The sequence below is a fragment of the Cibotium barometz genome, chromosome 45 (genome assembly GCF_041138505.1).
Source record: "Cibotium barometz isolate CiBa-2024 chromosome 45, ASM4113850v1, whole genome shotgun sequence".
Classification (NCBI taxonomy): domain Eukaryota; kingdom Viridiplantae; phylum Streptophyta; class Polypodiopsida; order Cyatheales; family Cibotiaceae; genus Cibotium; species Cibotium barometz.
In genome coordinates, this window is record NC_141090.1 from 7,873,117 (window position 1) to 7,896,567 (window position 23,451).

Here is a 23,451-nt window from a genome sequence, read left to right on the forward strand (position 1 = left end):
CGGGCTTCGCATGCTGGCCTAGACCAGTTTCTCTTACAGCAGGGAGCATAATCGGGTTCTACTTGGAAGTGGATGTCCACCTTTTTCCTCTTTTGCTGCACAGGTTCCATTGCATTGTTCTGTGCTTTAACAACACCAAAAAGCATAATGAACTCACACTTTAACCAAAAAAAATCCAAAGATATTACACTTATCTCCCGTGAAGAAGATTGCTTCATTAAAACCAAAAGACAACATCACTAAATAATACCTCCTTGTCCATCAAACAAACTTGTTGGTATCCTGGATGAACCAAAATGTACAGAGTACTTGTAAGCACAACCCTCACTTGAAAAAGGTAAGAAATGGGATTGTTATTCATGCACAAGCAGGTATGGCGCATGAAGAACAAATACTTTTCCATCCTTTTTCAAAACTTGCCGCCTTGAGAAGAAGAGAAAATCAAAAACCTCCCGCTCAAAAAAACTCGGATTTGGAGTGGTAGTGGTTGTGCAATCGGGAAGACAATGAGGGAGACAATGCAAGATGATGGGTTGCAGGGACGAAGTTCGGTTAGCAGAGTTGGATTCGTTATATTCAAAAGTGTAATGAAGAAAGAGAGTGGTGTCTTTTTTCAATATAATAAGGCACCATAGTGGGAATAAAAAACTATACTCAAGATGCATTGTTTTGAATTAAAAAACACCCTACATGTCAGTTAATGGAATAAAGAACTCAAAAACGACGCACGTGCCCTCCAATATTATATGTGGATTTATTGGCTTTCTTTGTCCACATCACCATCCCAAGGGATCTCTTACAAGGCCCCTTTTTGAGTCCAAATTTTCCCTAATGGGGACAGGAGACGACCCCGTGTATATGAATGATCCTGAAGATGATTCCGATTCAATAGAAACCATGGGGACCAAAGCCACTACCTTAAGGGAGGAACCCACTCGGGAGCTCAACGAAGGAGAATCAAGCAAGTACATAAATAAGGGGAAACAGAAGGAAACTTCCTCGGCCCCACAACCAAGTCAGTTAATGCCCTCTCGACCACCCAAACTGACTGAGATTCCCCAAGACAAGCCACGTGGGCCAAAAACCCTTAAGAAAAAGATTGGAACTTACCTAAACCCAGTTGAGGAGATTGAACAAGTGCAACACTTAAGGGGTTTGGTGGAAGAAACACAAAGAGAACTGGAGCCAAACCCGAGAAAAATCAAAATTCCAGACACAGTGTTTCCTACGCAAGTTCAGCTTCACAGGAACCATAAACCGTTAGCTATACCTAGTATCATTCGGGAAGAAAGTGAGGATAGGACATCAGGAAGTGGGCAAACACCCTTTTTGCTGGAAAGAATGTTTAGTGAAGGAATGCTAGACCCCATCAAAGAGGAAGTAATTCCATCTTCACGAGTCCCTAGTCAAGGGGCGATATCTCAAAAAGTAGCATTGAGAATGTGTCCAAGCTAATGGATTTCATGTCCTCTGAGATCAGAACCACGATGATATCCAAATTATACGGAGATCATGAGCTATTCTTAGCTCTTCGGGCATTTCTCAATGGAGAACTAAAGGCGGGGCTACCACAATTTGCAAATATGGATAGACCTGACACGCTTCAAGATGAAGGGGAACATTGGGATCTACAACCCAACCTAGATGAAGACTCGGTCGTTGAAATACCTGTGAACAAGTTGGGACAGTACTTTGAAGGTGACAAATCTAATGCCACCCTCCCTATTACTACCAAGGGATTAACTCTAAAGGGAATCCTTGATGGTGGTGCTGGAGTGAGCATTGTAACAAAAAACTGTTGGGAATCTATGGGGAGACCTCACCTCGAAGTCACAAACATAGTGGTTAAGATGGCAAACGGAACCATAGCTAAACCTATTGGAATGTTAAGGGACCTTAAGATCAAGGTCCTAGGATACAAGGTAAGACATACCTTCATTGTAATGGATTTCTCCAAGCATCCTATGTCATATCAAATGATCTTAGGACATCCTTTCATGAGGGAAGCACAAATGGTGCATGATTGGTCGAAAAACCATGTCTACCTACAATTCTAGGACTCTCTCATTCGAGTTGATCTTGAGAATGGTCGTGCGCATCCTTTAGGAAGCAAGGTTATCATCGATAATCGATCGGATACCACTGTTCACTCCGCCCCATTAAGATATTACTATACATGCAAAAAAGAGACTGATGATGGGAAAGATTCTCCTTATATGGATGTTCTACTGGGTATGACTGAGTCGGATAATGTGGATTGGGTACACCTAGTGGCAACCATAGACACATGGGAAAATAGAGGCACAAGTTGGGTAACACTTGAGGGGCAAGATATGCCACCGTTAGTGCCAATAAACATGATAGGTGTTATGCACTTGACTTCTGATGGCGAGAAAGTGGCAAACTCCATTGACACTGAAAGCAGCGAAGACTCTGACCAATGCAACTCTGAGTATGAATCTCAAGAAGAAACTGACCCTGAGCAGCCTGATGGGAGGGATGAATCAAATATTCACCCAAATGTGGAAGCAATGTGCTCAAGGCCTAGGACGGTGACCTCCTGCAGTTCATCCGAAAGTGAGGGGGACACAAGTGAGGGGGGATGAATCAAATATTCACCCAAATGTGGAAGCAATGTGCTCAAGGCCTAGGACGGTGACCTCCTGCAGTTCATCCGAAAGTGAGGGGGACACAAGTGAAAATCGACCAAGTGAGTTCGAATCTGACAGAAACAAAAATCAAAAACTTGATAAGAAGAAAACGAGACATAAGCGCCAACGCTATCGAGCTAATGTACGCACTGCAATAAACAAGGAAAGATCCACCGCAGAATGGCTTAGTTATGTAGGAGCTATTGACGCTCATCGAAAGTTAGCGGATAATTGGGAAAAATACCTCCAAAGTGTCATGTGGTGTATTCCACAACCTCATGATGTCGCCCAATTAGAAATCGAAGAGAAACCGAAACTAAGTCGTACTGCGAGAAGGCGACGAAACCAAGAGTTAGCTCAGCAACAAAAGGAGGCAGAATTAAAAGAAAAAAACCTAGCACAACAAGAACCAGTAGACTTACACCCCGCACCTGAGCATTTCAAATCGTTTACCACAGGGGAACGTAAAGTGGTCTACACAAAAGCCCAGCGAACACCTACCAATGGGAGTAGCAGTGTCTACGATGGCCCTGCGGTAGTTAAGGAGATAGACTTAGCAGATTCGGGTGAGGAGTCTAAACCAGTTTTTATTGCTCAAGACCTCACCCAGTCAGAGGAAGCTGCACTTAAGAAGCTTATTAAAGAATTCAAGGACATATTTGCTTGGACATATCATGATATGAAGGGTGTTCCACCCTCGGTGGTGCAACACACGATTCCAATGATTAGCACTACTAAACCAGTCCAGCAACGTCCCTACCCAATGAATCCTAAGTACGCAAAGATTGTACAAGAGGAAATTGAAAAGCTTGTATAATGTGGATTCATATACCCTATTGAGCACTCAGAATGGGTTTCTCCGATAGTCATCGTACCAAAGAAGAATGGGAAACTCAGAGTGTGCGTTGATCTCAAAAAGGTTAATGCAGCCACCAGAAGGGATCATTACCCCTTGCCATATTCTGAACATGTGCTTGAAAGAGTGGCAGGCAAGGAGGCATATAGCTTTTTATATGGGTACTCGGGTTACAATCAGATCACAATTGTAGTCGAGGACCAAGCTAAAACAGCATTTATCACGGAGTTTGGAGTGTTTGCCTCTCGCGTCATGGCTTTTGGCTTGACCAATGCACCTGCAACATTCCAACGACGATTGATAAACACGGCCTTTAAGGAATATCTAAGGGACTTCTGTGAAGCTTTCTTAGATGATCTTTGTGTTCATTCCTCTTGGGACGAGCACTTGATGTGTTTACAAAAAATATTTGAAAGGTGTAGATTATATCGCATCTCATTGAATCCTTTCAAATCCCAATTTTGGGTTAAACACGGAGTTATCTTAGGGCATATAGTGTCCAAAAATGGGATTTCCACTGACGAGAGTAAAATCAAGGTCATTCTGGAATTACCCCCACCCACTAACTATAAGGGAGTCCAACGCTTTATGGGCCACGTTGGTTATTATCGAAGATTTATTCTATTCTTCGCTGAGATAGCTCGACCATTGTATAAGCTTCTCATCGAGTTTATTTGGACCGAAGAATGTGACCGTGCCTATGAGCTATTAAAGAAGGCCTTGGCAAGTGCTCTAATCTTGAGAATGCCTAACTGGGATTCACTCTTCCATGTGCATATTGATGCATCAAACTTTGCTATTGGGTGTGTGTTAACTCAACCTGGAGAACACAAGCTAGACTACCCCATTAGCTTTGCCAGTCGCCAGTTGAACGATGCTACTGAGATGAACTACACCACTATGGAGCGAGAAGGGTTGGCAATGATATATGCAGTAAGGAAACTTCGTTATTACCTCCTTGCCACCAAGTTTGTTTTCTATGTGGATCATCAAGCATTGTTGTATCTGGTAAACAAACCATGCTCCACAGGAAGAATCACACGATGGCTATTGATTCTTCTTGAGTTTGATTTCACTATTGTTGTGAGACCTGGCAAAAAACATGTTATGGCTAATCATTTGTCTCGCATACCTAATGGTGAGGCTCGTACAGGGGTTGATGATGACTTACCTGACACTTCCCTGTTCATGGTGGAGACAATGCCTGAATGGAGTGAGAAGATTGTTAACTTTTTGGTTAATGGCTTTCCACCCAAGGAGCTTCGTAAAGATCTAGCTCAAAAGCTGATCAAAGAATGCGAACCCTATTGCCTGATAGCTGGGACTCTTTATAAAAGAGGAAAGGATGACGTTCTTAGGCGTTGTGCCCGAGAGGATGAGTATCTATACATTTTCCAAGAAGCGCATATGGGCGTAGCCGGTGGTCACTTCTCAGGAGACTTAATTGCGTGAAAGATCTTACAATCGGGGTATTGGTGGCCCACTATGTTCCAAGATGCATCACTCTTTGTGAAGGGTTGCGATGAATGCCAACGATACAAGAAACCCCAGCGGAAAGATCAGATGCCCCTACATCCGATCAAAGTAAACCAACCATTTGAAAAGTGGGGTTTAGACTTTGTAGGTCGAATTAGCCCAGCGGCCCGCAACACACAATCTTGCTATATTATTGTGGCCACTGACTATATGACCAAATGGGCTGAAGCGAAAGCGACACGTAAGGCAGATGCAAGGACAACAGCCAAGTTCCTCTTTGAAAATATAATCACACACTTTGGTTGTCCTTTTGAACTTGTGAGCGACAATGGTACACATTTTATAAATGAAGTGATTAAGGAGCTCACAACAAATTTCATGATATCTCATCATAAATCTACTCCTTACTATCCGCAAGCGAATGGCCAAGCCGAGAGTACCAACAAGACTTTAATCTCTGTTTTGACAAAGACAGTTGAAGCTCATCGCACGGATTGGGATCCATTAGGAACTCAATGGAGTCTTTTTGGGCCCTTTAATTTGCCATTGCCTAATGGAGGTGATTAAGAAATAGACAAATAGGGAGATTACATGTGGACTGAAACCAATGGTTTGTAAGAGCCTAGAAGGTAGTGGTCAAACTTAGAATAATAGGCTAAATAGGCTCTTTTTTAATTTTTAAAATCAACTAAAACACAAAAAATTTATAAGTATATGAATTTTTTCCCTATTTTTTATAGAAAAGGATAGCTGCAGCCTGCAGCCATCATTAAGTAAGGTCTCTAAAGTGATAGAGGCCCAAAAACGAGTTCCCATGCATTCAATGCACATTCCCCTTCACTTTCCACTATCCCTCTCTCCCACGTTCCCTCCAAAACTGTAAGATCCCCCTGTTCCCACCGAGCAACAGATTTGGGATACTAGCAGCGGAAGTAGCACTTCTCGCGCGGGACAGGGGTCCCACATTCGGGGCCTCACCCACGGATATCCGGATAAGAGATTAATCCGTCGGTTGTTCCAAAACCAAACCCGGAAAAACTTCCTTTACCGGAAAGCACGGGCGATTCCACCAAGATAACTTTTTACTCTAATGTAGTCAAGATCATTTCTGATCGAGCTGATCCAATTACATCTATAAGATACTTGGTCAGATCAAGGAAGAAACTTACACTTGGATCATTGGGATCAACGCTTTTTTCCCCATTCAAGAGGCACAGCCGTTGATTCCTATCCATAGAACAGTTACTGTCCGGGATTTATTTTATCTATCGTAAAAACAAAAGTTGAGTCTCGATTTACGGATCTATCAGTCCAGCCTAACCCCATCCGATCCCATGGGTTAGCCAACCACCCAACCACTGTAGTGATGGGATCCAATTAAGAATTTGGTTAGGTTTTGTCCCGGGTACCAAGGAAAAAAGTTCCAAGGTCCCCTAGCCGGATGTTCATGCAAAATAAAACTAGTCACACCACTCACACACCCAATATGAAATTGCCTTTTCACAAATTCAACCAGTTTAAAACAATCCTTTAATAAAACCATAGTATCACTGATCACCATCTTCCAATTCCTCCAGTTGATTCTTAATTTTCCCATCATTCCTTCATCAGAGTATCTATGGTATCATTGGCAACTAGGACGCTCACCACCTGTCCACTCAGGGGCCGTTTCCTAATCCCTAGCCCATAATACTCGGCAATATAATCACTTATCAAGATGGACTCTCGTTGAAGATCAGCAAGATCAACCAACAGATCCATATAAAGAGCCATGGACTTATCCATTGAAGACCAGCAAGGTCAATCAACCAGATCCATGCCCGATTTCAGAAAACAACTCCTACTCTTGTTCCAATATCTTCCTCGACGCACGTGGGCGGTGTCGCTGGGAAAGCGCGGGACTTCTGGCTGTGAGAGTAGCTTTCTAATCCAGCAAGGAAACCAAACAGATAGCTCTTCAAGGAGCACCACCAACAGAAGCTGGTACCATCAAAGATCAAGTACCCAACTATACATGTGCATCCTCAAAGCCAATATTGGACACATGATACATATAAAAACTGACATTAACATGGCTTGTCTCATCTCATATGGCTTTGCACTCCAGAAAATCACCTCATGGTATTCACATGAAAGATACACATGGCTATCATGGAGGTTCAGAGGCTCAACATCCAACAAAACTATAAAATCAAAGCCAACATAGACACCTCATATACATGACCAAACCAACCTTATGGTTCCAAAACCCAAGAAAAACCATAACATTGTGACCTCATGATCAGCAGCAGCTGCATAGTCATTCTTTTCCTCAGTCCATTCTTCTTGTTTCTGAATGATCTCTTGCACTTTAGCTTGAGACCTACTGTCTACAACATATGTTCTCTCTGCTAAGGCTTTTGCTTCATCAAACATATGCAGATCTGCAAGCATCTCCAAAGCCTTCTGAACCTGACCAGCCTTGCGCCTCTGTGCTAGCCTCTCATAAAGGCCACCCTTGACCGAGACTCCAATAACTTCATTGCTCTCATACAGCTCAATGTCACTAAGCTGCTTTGAGTTTGCATCAACAACACTTGAATCTGAATGTTCAGAATCTGTAGCTTTGACTGGCCCTTCTGTACTTACCGGCTGCTGCTCGTTAGCTGCAGCGTCTAAAGGGCCTTCACTGCATTCAGTATACTCTTTCCACCAGGCTGACACCAATTCAAAAATGCTGCCTCCAGTGTAAGAGAGTCATTGACACTAAAGCGGAGAAAGTCACTTTTTCCTACAACTTCTGTTGTAGGACTTGATGCTGCTACTTCTCGAACAGAGAGAGGCGCCTTGCTGAAGTACCAGCGGACGTCCTCCCTTTCTCTATCTCTTCCTCTGCAGCTAGCGCACGGCTTCACAGCGTCCAAAAGCCCCCGCCTTTTCACGACCGCCACCGCCTGCAGAATCCACCAGCCACTTCATCTCCGCCTCAGCCTCAGCACTCTTCACGGTCTGCTGCAGCACCAGAGCGAGCTTGCATCACTGCACCCGGCTCTTCACTCTTACCCCGGGCCCCTTCAGGCGGCATACCCCTTTCGTTTCCTGTCCACTTTCTTGCGCCTCTCCCTCTGCCTTGTAGACCCCCCCCAGTATTACCAGCCCGGCCCTTTCTCAGAGCGCCGTCTTTAACTGCTTCAAGAGATCACTTGATGTCTGTTCCGTGCGTATCTCTCTGTCAGTGTCTTCTAATTGTGTAATGGACTGCAATTGATGTTGCAAGTAGTATGATGCCAAGGTTTCGACGTAGTATTCTGGAACAAAACTAAGAGGGCATCTCTATCACTCAGCATTAACAGCAGTTGAACGATCCACATGCATGTTGCAAACATGCCCCTCTACTTCCATTTGGAAAATAGAGACACCCTGTACCAGGTGCTTTGCCGCACACAATCAATTAAATCTTCCCTGTAGACAACTCTGGCCTCCTCTCTGGTTACCTGCAGCGCCTCAGTAAGGCGATTCCCCCCCCTTCTTTCTCTACCCGACGGTTTCACCTCTAGGCGGCCACCTTCTCTTCCACGTGGTCCACAAGTTGGCCACATTATATTGTATATTTTTCATTTATTTTCTTTTTTAAAGCTTCATAATGGCCACACAATACAATGGCTCCTCCTCTTCCTTGTATTTTTCCTAGACAAACGGTGCCCACGCTTCTAGTACAAGAGCTGCCCATGCTTCCATACCACTTCAAACACAGCATACGAGTGCCCGCTCCATACACCTTCATACAGCTTCCAATGCCACTGTATCTGAGTGGATACCTTCCATATCTGTCCTTGCTGCTCAGGGCCCAGATTCCACATAAGTTGTTCCATGAACATGCTTTCACTGCATAGACGTGCCACAGCACGACATCCACCCCCTCTAAACCTGCACATGCTCCGGTATGTGCCACACAGGTCCTGGAATTCAGTGTCCATGCATTATTTGTACACCAACATTGGTATATGTACAAGCATCCAACTAGGCGTCTTAAACCCTGTCAAACCTTACCCAGTTGGTATCACCCTAGTAAACATGAAACAGTAGAAGAATATACATAGTGCCACTCACAAGGGGTTATCCTTTGTTGAAACATAGCATGACATCTTAACCTACCCCCCTAGCCTGCAAGATATTTATATCTTAGCAATCACATCTGAATGGTTCTGCTTTCCCACTTGGATCAAATACCAATCACTTTTGGCATATGTGCCATATCCTTTGCTCATATGAAGCCCTATCCTCACTTAGATTCGCTGCATATGCATAATGACCCTCATCATTCAAAGTGGGATGCTCTTCAAAATAATTTGCTTCAAAATTTTTCTCAGGCCATGTTTGAAGCCTTTGCACCACATATTGTATGGCCACACCAAATAACAACTGCATTAACAGCATGGAACACACACTTGGTAACATCCCATCCAAATCTACCTTGCCTGGATCCAGCTCACCCACTGACAAACATTCATTCTTCTCATCCAAAGATGGAAAAGCATGGTCTTCATTGGCTTCCTCTATGCTATTATATACCTCTTCTTTAGGCCGTTGCAAAGTATGCAAAGCATCCACACCATCAACACATACAAAGTCCAACAAGGCATCATTGAGAATAGCCTCCAGCTCTGGATCAATCTCATCATAATCATTTGGATTACATAACACCTGTACATCCTCACTTGCAACCGACAGTTGACTAGCATCAAGCATAGAAGAGCCCAAAGCTGATGGGGATCTATTATATACCATGAAATCAATGCATCATCTAAGATAGCATCCAATCCAGGATCAATCGCATTGAAGCCATTATCATCTTGCAATCCCACATGTTGATTATCATGAACATTCATACCCCCATAACTATATCCATTTGGTTGCTCATATGCAGCCTCTTGAGGCTCTGTGACCACACTTTCATATCCTGCATGTTATCTCCCAGTATTTCTTGATACCTGTCTGCAGATGGGCTTAGAATTATGGGTCCCTCACCCAAGTACCCTTGAATCTGTATGTCATTGAACCCTGTATGATCCAAAAAGACAGATTCAATTTCCTTCTCCAAATCATCATCATAAACAGGCTTCCAAGCTCGAGATTGTTGCTCACAAATGTGGTTGTAAGGTAACCCTGACACTGATGACATAGCATCACCCTGTTTATTGTTGGAACACCCAGTTAGCATTCCAGGATAACCCAAATCCAAAGAACCTTGGCAACCAGCTTCAGAAGCAACATCACTGTTGGAATCACCCATATCGCTCACCCCCTCTAAATCAATCACACATACTTGTGGCCCATCTTGTAATATCTTATTTTCCTCGCATGCATATTCATGTACATCATCCTGCTTATAAGCATCATAACCAGATAAGAATGTAGTAATGATAACATCTTCTTCTTGTCTTAGATCTTCAAACTCTGCAATCATGCTTTCAGCAAGAAGCATTGGTTCCTGCTGTTCTTCACACATATGATACGACACCTGAGGAATACCCTTCGAAGGAGCACTTTCGTCATGAGAATCCTCAAGTTTACACAGCTTACATGCTTCACAGTCCAAGAGGAAACTATTAGCGATGTCCTCTTCCTCGTGTACTGGGTCTTGAGCACCTGTCCTGAAGCTCTCTGAATCAAGTGTCTCCTCAAGCATAGGCATACACACATGTTTGGGACATCATAGCATAGCGGAGGCTACACTCCAACCCACACACTCGTCAATCCGTGAATGCAACCCGGTTAGCGCATAGAGGCTATCCCGAATGGGAGAAGAAGAGTTAACCACACACTAATGACTTCTAGTCCTACTCAATCCTTCTCAACACTCAAGCAATCAATCTTACATAATCAAAGCATCAAGATTAAGCTACACTTAAGCACACAAATGCAACTTATGCAAGGAACCTAATATGCAAAGAGCTATCACACAAGCCTCAACTACACATTATTTCAAGCACAAGCTTCATCACAAGCACTCTACAACTCACAAATCAAAACATCATTAAGAAATCTAGATTAGCAAGTGTGTAGACCAAAACCTCATATCATTGAAAATGTAAAGAATAGAGAGTACAAGATTGAAGCATGAATGGAGATGGAGAGCCTTGGGAGAGCACTTGAGAAGGAGCTATGGAGCAAGCTCTCTCTATGAGCCTCTCAACCAAATGACCAAAGAGTGCTCTAGCTCTCAAATGGGCCACCTTTTATACAAAAATTCTAGAGCTCCCAAAAGTTCCCATGTGGGATTATTATCAAGCCCTCTCCCACATTCATCTACAACTTGGGATTCTTTTCAAGAACCCTAAGTGTCTTTTTTGTTGCATCCTTGTATTGATCTTCATTTGTCATGCAACACTCCCCCCTTCCTATTTTGCGCACGTCCTCGAGCGCGGTAGTAGCAAGAGCTGCAACCAAAAAAAAAACGATGGATACAAGTAAAATCTTTTATTGAAAAAAAGAAAAGAAAAGAAAAACCAGCAATGATAATTTCACACTTGAGCATACAAGTGCAAGGCTGATTAAAGTTTTAATGAGTACTAAAATAGGTGAGTAAAGTCTAGTCAAAGTGAGACTTAAGTGGTAGATAATGCTATGCAAAGGCAAGTGTGCTTTGTACACCACCGGTTATGACCGCAGTCTCAATGTCCTACAAGTATGTAAGTTATTCCTAAGTGGCAAACCTACTCCTAAATATGAGCAAAGGTGATTGGAACTCAATTTTTTTTCTCTCTTTTTTTTTTCTTTTTGATGTGTGTGTAGAAGGTGATAAGGATTAAGGTTCCATCCCAAAGAGACCCAAGCAATGGCCAAGAGACCTCCGCCAAGAGAATCTAAAGACCGCTAAGTATCTCAAAGGCGACCGACCCTTTTTCTTTCTTTTATGACATAAGGAGTACCCCTTGAAGATGAGGGCATCGGTCTCGAGGGCCCATAGTGTACCCCAGAGTCCTACCAACATCTATCAAGGCGATAGATTCCTCAAAGGGTTTTTTCTAAAGCTTTTAGACATCAGTGTTCACCCCATGGAAACCAAGGCATCGGCCCCAAGGTGCTAAGACAACCCCAGGTCCTACCAAGCATTTCTCATGGCTGTAGACACGTCATGTCTCAATTTACTTTGTACATATTTTTTTTTAAAGGGTATAATTTTTTTATAAATTATTATTACTCCTAGCACCTAGCTCATATCTAAGAGGTAGCTACCACTAGGGATAACTAATATACCTTGAAAGCATAAGAACTTGGCATATTCCATTGGTATATATCCTACACTATCTTTAGATAGAAATATCTTTTACTAAGTCTTCGAAGAGTCTAGAATTCACTCACCCTATTTTAACAACTAATCAAAAACTTAAACCAGCCAACATTGTGTGAACATGCAAACCATATATTCAAAAGATAAGAGCACATAAAGAAATAAAGATTAAGATTTGAATACACCTGTTGTAGTGCCCTGTTGATGTTGTTCGTTTGCATTGATGCATTGCTGATTTTGTGCAGATTGCTCCTCCTTGATCTTTGTAGGCGTAGCATGTCTCCCCCCTTCCTAATTTGTGTGCACGATAGGTGGACTATTGGGGCGTGTTTGATGCTCTTGTTTTTTACGGAGATCTCTGCAAAATTTTTATTAACAAACAAGAAAAGAAAAGAAAAGAATAAAAACCCAGTGGGAGAAAAGTGCCCTGGCTTGTCGATCTTATTGTGGAGTCACTGAACTTACCCTTGCCCTGGTAGTGGAGATCATCTCAAAAAGAACATAATCCTCTAAAGTCATAAAGAACCACACTATTCAAACATTGATCTACCAAAGAGCTTCATTTGTAGTGTTAATGCCTTATCTTTGGTTTTAGGTATGTCCTTCTTGGGTGGGAATTTCAGCAATTGTCGAGGAATTTGAGCAAGATAAGAGGATTTAGGCTTTGAAATGCTAGAATCTATGCTCAAATGAGACTCCTTTGGAGTTGGATGTGTCTTAGGTACACCAGTTGATGGCGGAATTGTGTAACAAGGAGAATTTGGGACAGCTGGTGACTCATTACATGTTTTAGGAAGAGCAACACAAGTAGATTTGTAGGTGCTATCACAGCCACCTATCCTATCTTGAAGAGTTTGTGTTGATTTCTTTTGCACCCACTGATATGGAAAATCAAGGGTGGCTTTTGGCATCTTTCGGAAACACTCTTTTATCCCTAGCAAACCAAGGCATTTTGGAATCCAAATTGCTATTGCACCCTCATAATAGCCTTGTGCTTTAAGAACATGTTTTGGGACCCATCGAGTAACAATCCGAGGTTTAGGCTTGGAAATGATGTGCTTCTTAGGAGGCTTAGCAACTGGACTAGATGGTACAAGTTTGTACGCATCTTTGGGTAGCCACATTGATAATTCCTTCTTACCTGGCCTTCTTTGAGCAGCAACTAGTGTAGTTGGAACATGCCAGCCATGGCCCTCACTTGAGTACTCATCAATTATCCACATCGTTTGTTTTGGAGCTTCAAGAGCAGATTTTGATTGTGGGTTGGGTAAGGTAGAAACATTACCCCTTTGACACGATAAAGCTCGTGGAGTAGCAGAGACTTCCTCTACATGCAAAGCTGTTGTTGATGCATCCCTATAGTACAAATCATCTAGAAGATCACGTGGTTGTACTGGAATTTGTTGTACAAACTCCCATTGGTTCTCAGCCCCCTGATCCATTTTACTCTTGCCTTTCCTATCCCTTTCCAAATTTAGATCTACAAGAAGTAAATCATCTATGGATGGTTTTGAGGATTGGGCATTGGATGGTCCAGGCATGTCCGGCTCAATGAGCCAGTCATCTCTAGACTCCCTTGCTCTGGAAAGTTCTGATAAGTCTAAGAACTCGGTTTTAGAGAGCTCCCCTAATTTGTCTACCTTTTCTGGATGGTAGGTGACTTCGTAGCGAACACCATCTCCACCCATGTACATGTTACCCTGGTCATTGACTAGAGGTGCTCTATCAAGTTCTGAGAAAATGTCTGCGATCTTAACAAGATACCGTTGTTGTGGATCCCTAAAGATCTCAGCTCCTTGAGCATTGGTGTAGACATATTGGAGTCTCACATTGAGTGTTAACCCCATGGTGTCGGCTTCAAATGGATTAAAGGATCTTGTGGGTGTTCTATTTGGGGCTACGGGATGACTATTTGTCAGCCCTAAATTGTCCATGGATAATGAACTAGTTGTTCTGGAGGAAAGGGTATCGGATTGGGATTCAGAAAGGGTTTCATCAATATTTGCCAAATTTCCTACCGATTGGGTCCCACTTTCCTGCGTAGGTACTCTAGAAGGTGCCCTAGGCCCTATGGTGGCAGAATCTACAAGACGTCCCGACCGCAAGTGCATAAGGTCAAAATGTTTTTGGTTTTTTATGTGTTTTTATTTTTTTTTATTTTTTTAATAAAAAAAATATATATATATGTATATATATATATATATATATATTTTAACTTACCTAATCACTAAATGCAACTAAAATGAGTATGTGTGGTGTAACTATCTATCCTATTTTTGTATTATTATTTTTTTAATGATTTTATGATTTTTATGATTTTTACTTTTTTTTAACACAAAAATTATGAATCACACTAAAAAAATACTAATTATGCATAAAGTTACAAAAATTAAAAAATGCAGGTAAATACTAATTATGCAAAAACTTTAAATGAAGAATTACAAAATATGCACAAAGGTAGACTCCTAAAAACACTTAAAAATTTATTTATTTTTTATTTTTTTAACTTTTCTTTTGTTTTCTTTTGTTTTCTTTTTCTCCTTTTGTTGGTTTTTTTTAATTGTTTGTTTGTTTTTTTTTAAACTAATAAATTTCGTGCCTAATTACAAAAAATATAAATCTACTAATTATGTACGTAATTACAAATAAATAAATAAAAAATGCACGCTACTTTACTTATGCAAAAATTTAAATAAGGAACAATGGATTCAAAAAAATAAAAATTGTTTTTTTTCTTTTTAAAAAAAAATAAATTTAATATTTTATGAGTTTTTTTTCTTTTTTCTTTCTTTTTCTTTTTTCTTCTTTTTTCTTTTCCCTTAAAAAAAAAAATAAATCTCTTTTTCTCTTTTTGTTTTTTTTTAAAAAAATATTTTTTTTGTTTTTTATATTTATTATTATTATTATTTATTTAAAAATATAAAAAAACATGAAAAATTAATAAAAACTAAAAAAAATTATAAATTGCACCTACCTTATCCGCCACCTCTCCGGATTCTGCGCTGGATTCTTCGCTGGCGCACACGGTCCCGTTTTCAATGCTCCCAACGCTCCACGCTCACATTCTCAATGCAGCCGCACCGTCCACTGTGCCTTCTACAGCTACCGCCCGCAGGTCTCTCGACGACTTCTGCTTCTCCTGCAGCGCTCCAACAACGCTGGCCGCCCACAGCTGCAACACTCCACGCAGCGCCTTCACCACCTCCACTGCCGACGCCACCACGCCTTCGCTTCCTCTGCTGAGCTCGCCTTCTCACTCTGGTGCTTGGTGCAGTGCTCGACCCTTTTCCTCACTTGCGCCAACCGGCCAACCTTCACTACCGACACGAAAACTTCTTCCACTCCAGCGGTTGGTGCAGCGCTTGATGCACGTCAATGTATACCTTCGATGCAGCCTTCGTTTTCACAAGGCCGCCCTCACTGCCATCTCCAACGCCGTCTTACAGCCATCCAATGCCGTCTTACAGCCATCCAACGCTAACTTCTGCTGGCGCTTCAATCGTAGGTGTTTTGCTGCGCTTCACACTGTCTGCTTCGCTTCCCACTGCAGTATATAAAACATATATTTAGATATATATATATTTTTTAAAGGCCGCCTTACACAGCTGCATATATATATATATATATGCCTCCTACGCTTCTTCCACCGCCGTTTGCAGGCTGCGCCCACTGCAGGCGCCCCCCAGTGCAGCACACGATGCAGACGTAAAAAATTATAAATTTTTTATTTTTTTTAAAAAGCCGCCTTGCGCCTTGGTCTCCTTTCAACCGGCCGCCCACTCCAACTGCAGACTTCTCTGCGTTTTCAACTGGCCGCCCACAGCCTCTCTTGTTTTTTTTTTTTCGCTTGTGGCCAGTTTTTTTCTCTACGGTTGCCCTACAGCAACGCTGGCCACCTTCACTGCATTTTCAACTGGCCGCCCAACCACAGCCTCTCCAATGTATATATATAAATATATATATATATATATATATTTTTAAAGCCACCTCCAATGTTCTACCTCCTCGCTATAAGCCGGCCGCCCAACCGCTACAAAGTATATATATATGTGTATAAATAGATATATATATATATATACATATCTATTTATTTTTCTTTGCTGCGCCTCCAATGACACACCTCCTACAGTCCCTACGTCGGAAAATACAAAAACAGAAATCACTTGAACCTACTTAATGGCGGGATTACTCTACCGCAATGGGGTTTTAATTTTTTTTTTTGCTTCTAATAAAAAAAACGAAAACACACAAGGCGCCCTTGAGATCACACACTCAATGCCCTTGCAAACTCTACTCTAATCTACCCTAATCCACGATTTTGCAATCAATGGAGCACTTAGTAAGAAGTAATGGTTAACACCCTTCACTAACTTAGGTGTGCGTTCCCCGGCAGCGGCGCCATTGTTTGGGACATCATAGCATAGCGGAGGCTACACTCCAACCCACACACTTGTCAATCCGTGAATGCAACCCGGTTAGCGCATAGAGGCTATCCTGAATGGGAGAAGAAGAGTTAACCACACACTAATGACTTCTAGTCCTACTCAATCCTTCTCAACACTCAAGCAATCAATCTTACATAATCAAAGCATCAAGATTAAGCTACACTTAAGCACACAAATGCAACTTATGCAAGGAACCTAATATGCAAAGAGCTATCACACAAGCCTCAACTACACATTATTTCAAGCACAAGATTCATCACAAGCACTCTACAACTCACAAATCAAAACATCATTAAGAAATCTAGATTAGCAAGTGTGTAGACCAAAACCTCATATCATTGAAAATGTAAAGAATAGAGAGTACAAGATTGAAGCATGAATGGAGATGGAGAGCCTTGGGAGAGCACTTGAGAAGGAGCTATGGAGCAAGCTCTCTCTATGAGCCTCTCAACCAAATGACCAAAGAGTGCTCTAGCTCTCAAATGGGCCACCTTTTATACAAAAATTCTAGAACTCCCAAAAGTTCCCATGTGGGATTATTATCAAGCCCTCTCCCACATTCATCTACAACTTGGGATTCTTTTCAAGAATCCTAAGTGTCTTTTTTGTTGCATCCTTGTATTGATCTTCATTTGTCATGCAACAACACATCATGTGGTATGATTATAGGACCCTGTATGTCTGCACCCTCAAACAAGGAAGACAGATTATACTTGCACAGTTCACCCATTGCATCTTTATGAGGCTGTAGCAAAGCATCGCTTTTGGCACTGTGAAGGCCTTGTTGCTCACTAATGGCTTTTTGTAGTCCCAATTTAGCATAAACAGCCTCCACAATCTCTGTATCAGCCTTGAATAGCAATTGATTATCCTCCATAAGACATGCATCGACAACCGCTTCTAAATTGGCTCGGATCGTTGCTGGAACACTATCACAGCTCACATTATACCTCATTTCATCACCCTTTTGCTTTTTCTTTTCCCAAGTAAGTTGCTCCTGCTTTAAGTTCATGGAACTTGCATAAATAAGTGCGTCTGCAAAATCACTCCATCGTTTGGAGTGATACTCTGCTAGTTCCAGCACTTCATCTTTTAAATCAGGACTTATAAGGTATGCAAAAGATGCAATCATCATGTTTTCTGGAACCCCTTGATTCTCCATCTCTGTCTCGTAACACCTTAGATAGCTTTCTGGATCGAAACCATCAAATATATTGACCCTGTTATATACCAATTGCACCGCATTTTCCACTGCTTCCTGAATTCGCTTTTCTTCTTCAATCTTCCTGAACCGCTCTTCAAGCTCTTTCATCTCTGCATATAAATGCTCCATTTTGCTAGCCATCTCTACGTACTCTCACCCCATCGGTGGTTTCACGTCGGCGGGTTCACCAAAGAGCTGTCGTGACGTGGGCAGTGTCACTGGGAAAGCGCGGGACTTCTGGCTGTGAGAGTAGCTTTCTAATCCAGCAAGGAAACCAAACAGATAGCTCTTCAAGGAGCACCACCAACAGAAGCTGGTACCATCAAAGATCAAGTACCCAACTATACATGTGCATCCTCAAAGCCAATATTGGACACATGATACATATAAAAACTGACATTAACATGGCTTGTCTCATCTCATATGGCTTTGCACTCCAGAAAATCACCTCACGGTATTCACATGAAAGATACACATGGCTATCATGGAGCTTCAGAGGCTCAACATCCAACAAAACTATAAAATCAAAGCCAACATAGACACCTCATATACATGACCAAACCAACCTTCTTATGGTTCCAAAACCCAAGAAAAACCAGAACATTGTGACCTCATGATCAGCAGCAGCTGCATAGTCATTCTTTTCCTCAGTCCATTCTTCTTGTTTCTGAATGATCTCTTGCACTTTAGCTTGAGACCTACTGTCTACAACATATGTTCTCTCTGCAAAGGCTTTTGCTTCATCAAACATATGCAGATCTGCAAGCATCTCCAAAGCCTTTTGAACCTGACCAGCCTTGCGCCTCTGTGCTAGCCTCTCATAAAGGCCACCCTTGACCGAGACTCCAATAACTTCATTGCTCTCATACAGCTCAATGTCACTAAGCTGCTTTGAGTTTGCATCAACAACACTTGAATCTAAATTTTCAAAATCTGTAGCTTTGACTGGCCCTTCTGTACTTACCGGCTGCTGCTCGTTAGCTGCAGCGTCTAAAGGGCCTTCACTGCATTCAGTATACTCTTTCCACCAATTCTTCTTCTTGCTTCAAAAATGCTGCCTCCAGTGTAAGAGAGTCATTGACACTAAAGCAAAGAAAGTCACTTTTTCCTACAACTTCTGTTGTAGGACTTGATGCTGCTACTTCTCGAACAGAGAGGGGCGCCTTGCTGAAGTACCAGCGGACGTCCTCCCTTTCTCTATCTCTTCCTCTGCAGCTAGCGCACGGCTTCACAGCGTCCAAGAGCCCCCACCTTTTCACGACCGCCACCGCCTGCAGAATCCACCAGCCACTTCGTCTCCGCCTCAGCCTCAGCACTCTTCACGGTCTGCTGCAGCACCAGAGCGAGCTTGCATCACTGCACCCGGCTCTTCACTCTTACCCCGGCCCCCTTCAGGCGGCATACCCCTTTCGTTTCCTGTCCACTTTCTTGCGCCTCTCCCTCCGCCTTGTAGACCCCCCCCAGTATTACCAGCCCGGCCCTTTCTCAGAGCGCCGTCTTTAACTGCTTCAAGAGATCACTTGATGTCTGTTCCGTGCGTATCTCTCTGTCAGTGTCTTCTAATTGTGTAATGGACTGCAATTGATGTTGCAAGTAGTATGATGCCAAGGTTTCGACGTAGTATTCTGGAACAAAACTAAGAGGGCATCTCTATCACTCAGCATTAACAGCAGTTGAACGATCCACATGCATGTTGCAAACATGCCCCTCTGCTTCCATTTGGAAAATAGAGACACCCTGTACCAGGTGCTTTGCCACACACAATCAATTAAATCTTCCCTGTAGACAACTCTGGCCTCCTCTCTAGTTACCTGTAGCGCCTCAGTAAGGCGATTCCCCCCCCTTCTTTCTCTACCCGACGGTTTCACCTCTAGGCGGCCACCTTCTCTTCCACGTGGTCCACAAGTTGGCCACATTATATTGTATATTTTTCATTTATTTTCTTTTTTAAAGCTTCATAATGGCCACACAATACAATGGCTCCTCCTCTTCCTTGTATTTTTCCTGGACAAACGGCGCCCACGCTTCTAGTACAAGAGCTGCCCATGCTTCCATACCACTTCAAACACAGCATACGAGTGCCCACTCCATACACCTTCATACAGCTTCCAATGCCACTGTATCTGAGTGGATACCTTCCATATCTGTCCTTGCTGCAGGGCCCAGATTCCACATAAGTTGTTCCATGAACATGCTTTCACTGCATAGACGTGCCACAACACGACAACGCGTGGGTATCCTAGGCGACCCAGAGCCCGAGCACCGTATGGTCAGCACCCTCTAGGATCCTTCGCAGGTGACGTAGCGCTTCACTCATAGGCCGCTTCCTTGGCCCCTCATCCACCGTACCGGAAGCTCACCATTTTAATCGCACCGAGGGGCTGGTCAAGACCTCGGCCGACCTTGCTACGCGAGACGTCCTTCATTGACTCTCCGTCAGTAGTTGCAACTTTATCATCACGACCTTAATCACAAGACGGCCAAAATGCTCCCCCCAGCATTCTTGACATAAAACAATCATTTACAAATAGCATTTACAAACAGTTTACAAATACAGTTTCTATATTAACTCTCATTTTTCCACCATTAGGGAAAAAGGGAGCTCATTTTGGGGCCTTTTACGGTTTGGAAAAATAAGCTCTCAACCAATGAACAGAGGGCCAACGTAACGTTGGAAATTCACAAAAATAAAAGAAAATAGATAAAAGAAACAATATTTTATGTAGGTACAAGCGTGCTACATTAATGTGGAGATTGGTTTTTTATTCTCACAAGATCTTTGGACATGAAGATAGAATCTAGTCTGACATTTTCTCTGACAAGGGCCTTCCCGCTTCCACCTCCCTTTCAACTTTGAATTGTTGTGCTGCCTTTCCTTCGAAAGGTCTACCATTCTACACCACTACCTCATTGTGCAGTAACCTCTTCTTTTCCAAAATTGCTCCCTTGATCCAGTTTGGCTTAGAGTAAGATGTTTCTTATCAACTATCTGTCTGCCTACTTTCTCTTTCTTGAAACTTCACTTTGTTATCTTGTTTACATTACTTTGCTGTGGTTACAGATTCACAAGGTATCCATGGTGAATAAAAACTATGGTCGTTCTTGTGGAAGACGCTCTGTGGATGATAATGCTATGAAGGCAGAATTATACCACACATCCTTACCCCGTCGACCTGCTTCTTCTATTTCTTCGGTAGAGAATTCAAGTACAGTCAAAACGGAAGGAACTTGGGAAAGGTTTACTGTTTCGAAAGGAGCATGGGTGCTCATGCAACCTAGTAAAAGAAAGAAACCCCAGACAAAAAATATTTTCTTGGCATCATGGAAGGGAAGAGTACGAGATTTTAAAATCAGCAGAGGAAAGATATCGGTGAAAGAAGTTTTGATTCAGCATGTGTACATGCATAAAGAACTTGTCTTGCGAGACTATCCAAATGATCTTCCGCAACACAGGCCTAATTGTATATTTTTCTATTGTGGTTTTGTTCTTTATGAGGTGCATGGATTTTTAAGACAAAGCTTTCTTTCTTTGCTTATTGATATTCTTGTGTTATTTTATTTCAGATTTATACCCTTCATCGTATGAGACATGGCAAAACATCGATTGTATTCTGGGATTTATAGATGTTTTGCATGGATCGATAGGAGAACAACAATACGAAGGTTGATGTGCAACAGAGCTAGCTCAATCCGGTATATTTTTTACTGATCATTTTTATCAGTTTGCTGGACAATGCAAACACACATGGTGTGTTAAGAAAACAAGACCTTCCAGCATGGAATTCAGTGGATTGGCCTCTCCCACATTTTAGTGTTACAGAGGCATATAGAGCCAAGCTTTTCAAAGAAGTACAGAAAGCTCTTAGACCCAATATTGCCACAAGGATAATAAAAATTTCTTTGTGCATGCCTCTCACAGTTTTTGTAGACTTGTTTAATACCTTTCCAGTGAAGGTTTCAAAAACAATGTTCACCGTTAAAGCAACAAGTCTGGCATGCATGCCACAATTTTTGGATAAAGGTTGGGATAAGAAGACATGTAGTTCAGTGTTTTGTGAGGTTGTCCAACCTTCTATGCAACTGAAGTACATGGTTGCATCACAAAATTTCATTTTTTCTTTTTATTATAAGCGCAGTCGAATGCTAGGTACAAAACTAGTCCCTATGGATCAAGATGAAGATTCTTTTGGTGCAGAAAATAAACTTCTTGATATTGATGTTGTTGAGAATGGTGATGTGCTAGTCAATATCACATTAAGACAATGCTGCTCCCTAGCTCAATTGCGCAATGACATTCTATTTGAGACAGAAGGTTCTATTTCAAAGGACTTTTTATTTATCTACAACAATAAGAAGGTATACCATGTGACTTATCCTAGTCTCATTAAGCACTGCTATTAGTTTACTTTACCCTATTGTTTCATATTGCTTTTTTGCAGGTGCTCAAAAGAAGAGAGAGATCAATAAAATGCAAAGACATTGAAAATTTTAAAATTGAGATAACACAGACTCCATAAACAAAGGTATTATATTCAGAAATGTAAAATTCTGTACAGAAGTGTTTAATTACATATGTAGAACATATTCTTGACAACAATTTTCTATTTATCTACAGGTTGATCTAGAGGCTGCTCTACATGGTCCAAGCTCACCGTATCATCTTTATTTGGAGAATCTACTTTCTGTTGCTCCATCTTGTCATGTACAGTCTCTTGGTGCTGCTCCATTGTCTCCTCTACTACCCTTGGAGCATCTGTTTGCTGTTGCTCCATCATTTCCTCAATAACATCAGCAGCAACAACAGGTCCTTGTTCTTGTGGCTTCTCCTCATCAGCACTAGGTCCTTGTTCTTGTGGCACCACATCTGCATCATCTGTGTCATCAAGGTGTATGACACCTTCTCGGACTTTAGAGCTCTCACCTAACTCGACAGTAGCTGGTACAATAGGTTTGGGGAAGGCATACTTCAAAAACTTCCAAATTATATCAGCTCTAAAACTATACACATAGCTCGAGTTGAAGCTATCTTCTCTCATCTGCAATGAGATATGATGATTTAGAACACTTTGTACCAATATCAAATTTTTTGAAGCTAAATGAAAATTATTTTTTCTTACAAGCTCTGGCTGTCCTATCTCAAAATAGCTTGAAAGTATATATTTGGCACTAATCAGCACTCTCCAACCAGCTACTTGAATCATCTTGTTGTGGTGTCTGGATAGTTGGAAAGATATGTTAGAAACTGTTAATGTCTGAACAAAATAAAATTACTCAATAAGTTCAAAGGCATAGCATGAAATAGACATCAGTAGAGGGAGCAACTTTCTACCTCTAAATCTATTGGCTCTATTGAATCCAAAAGATTGACATTAGGAGGACACTGATCCAATGCATCTAGAAGTCTTCTAATACAACTGCAATACATATAATTCAGTTAGTGTGCATTAAATCCAAATAATGAAGTTTAAAGTTAAAAATAGCACACAAACCACTTACAATTTAACCTCTCTGTGTGTGTTTCTAAGAGAGTTGAATAAAAAGCATTG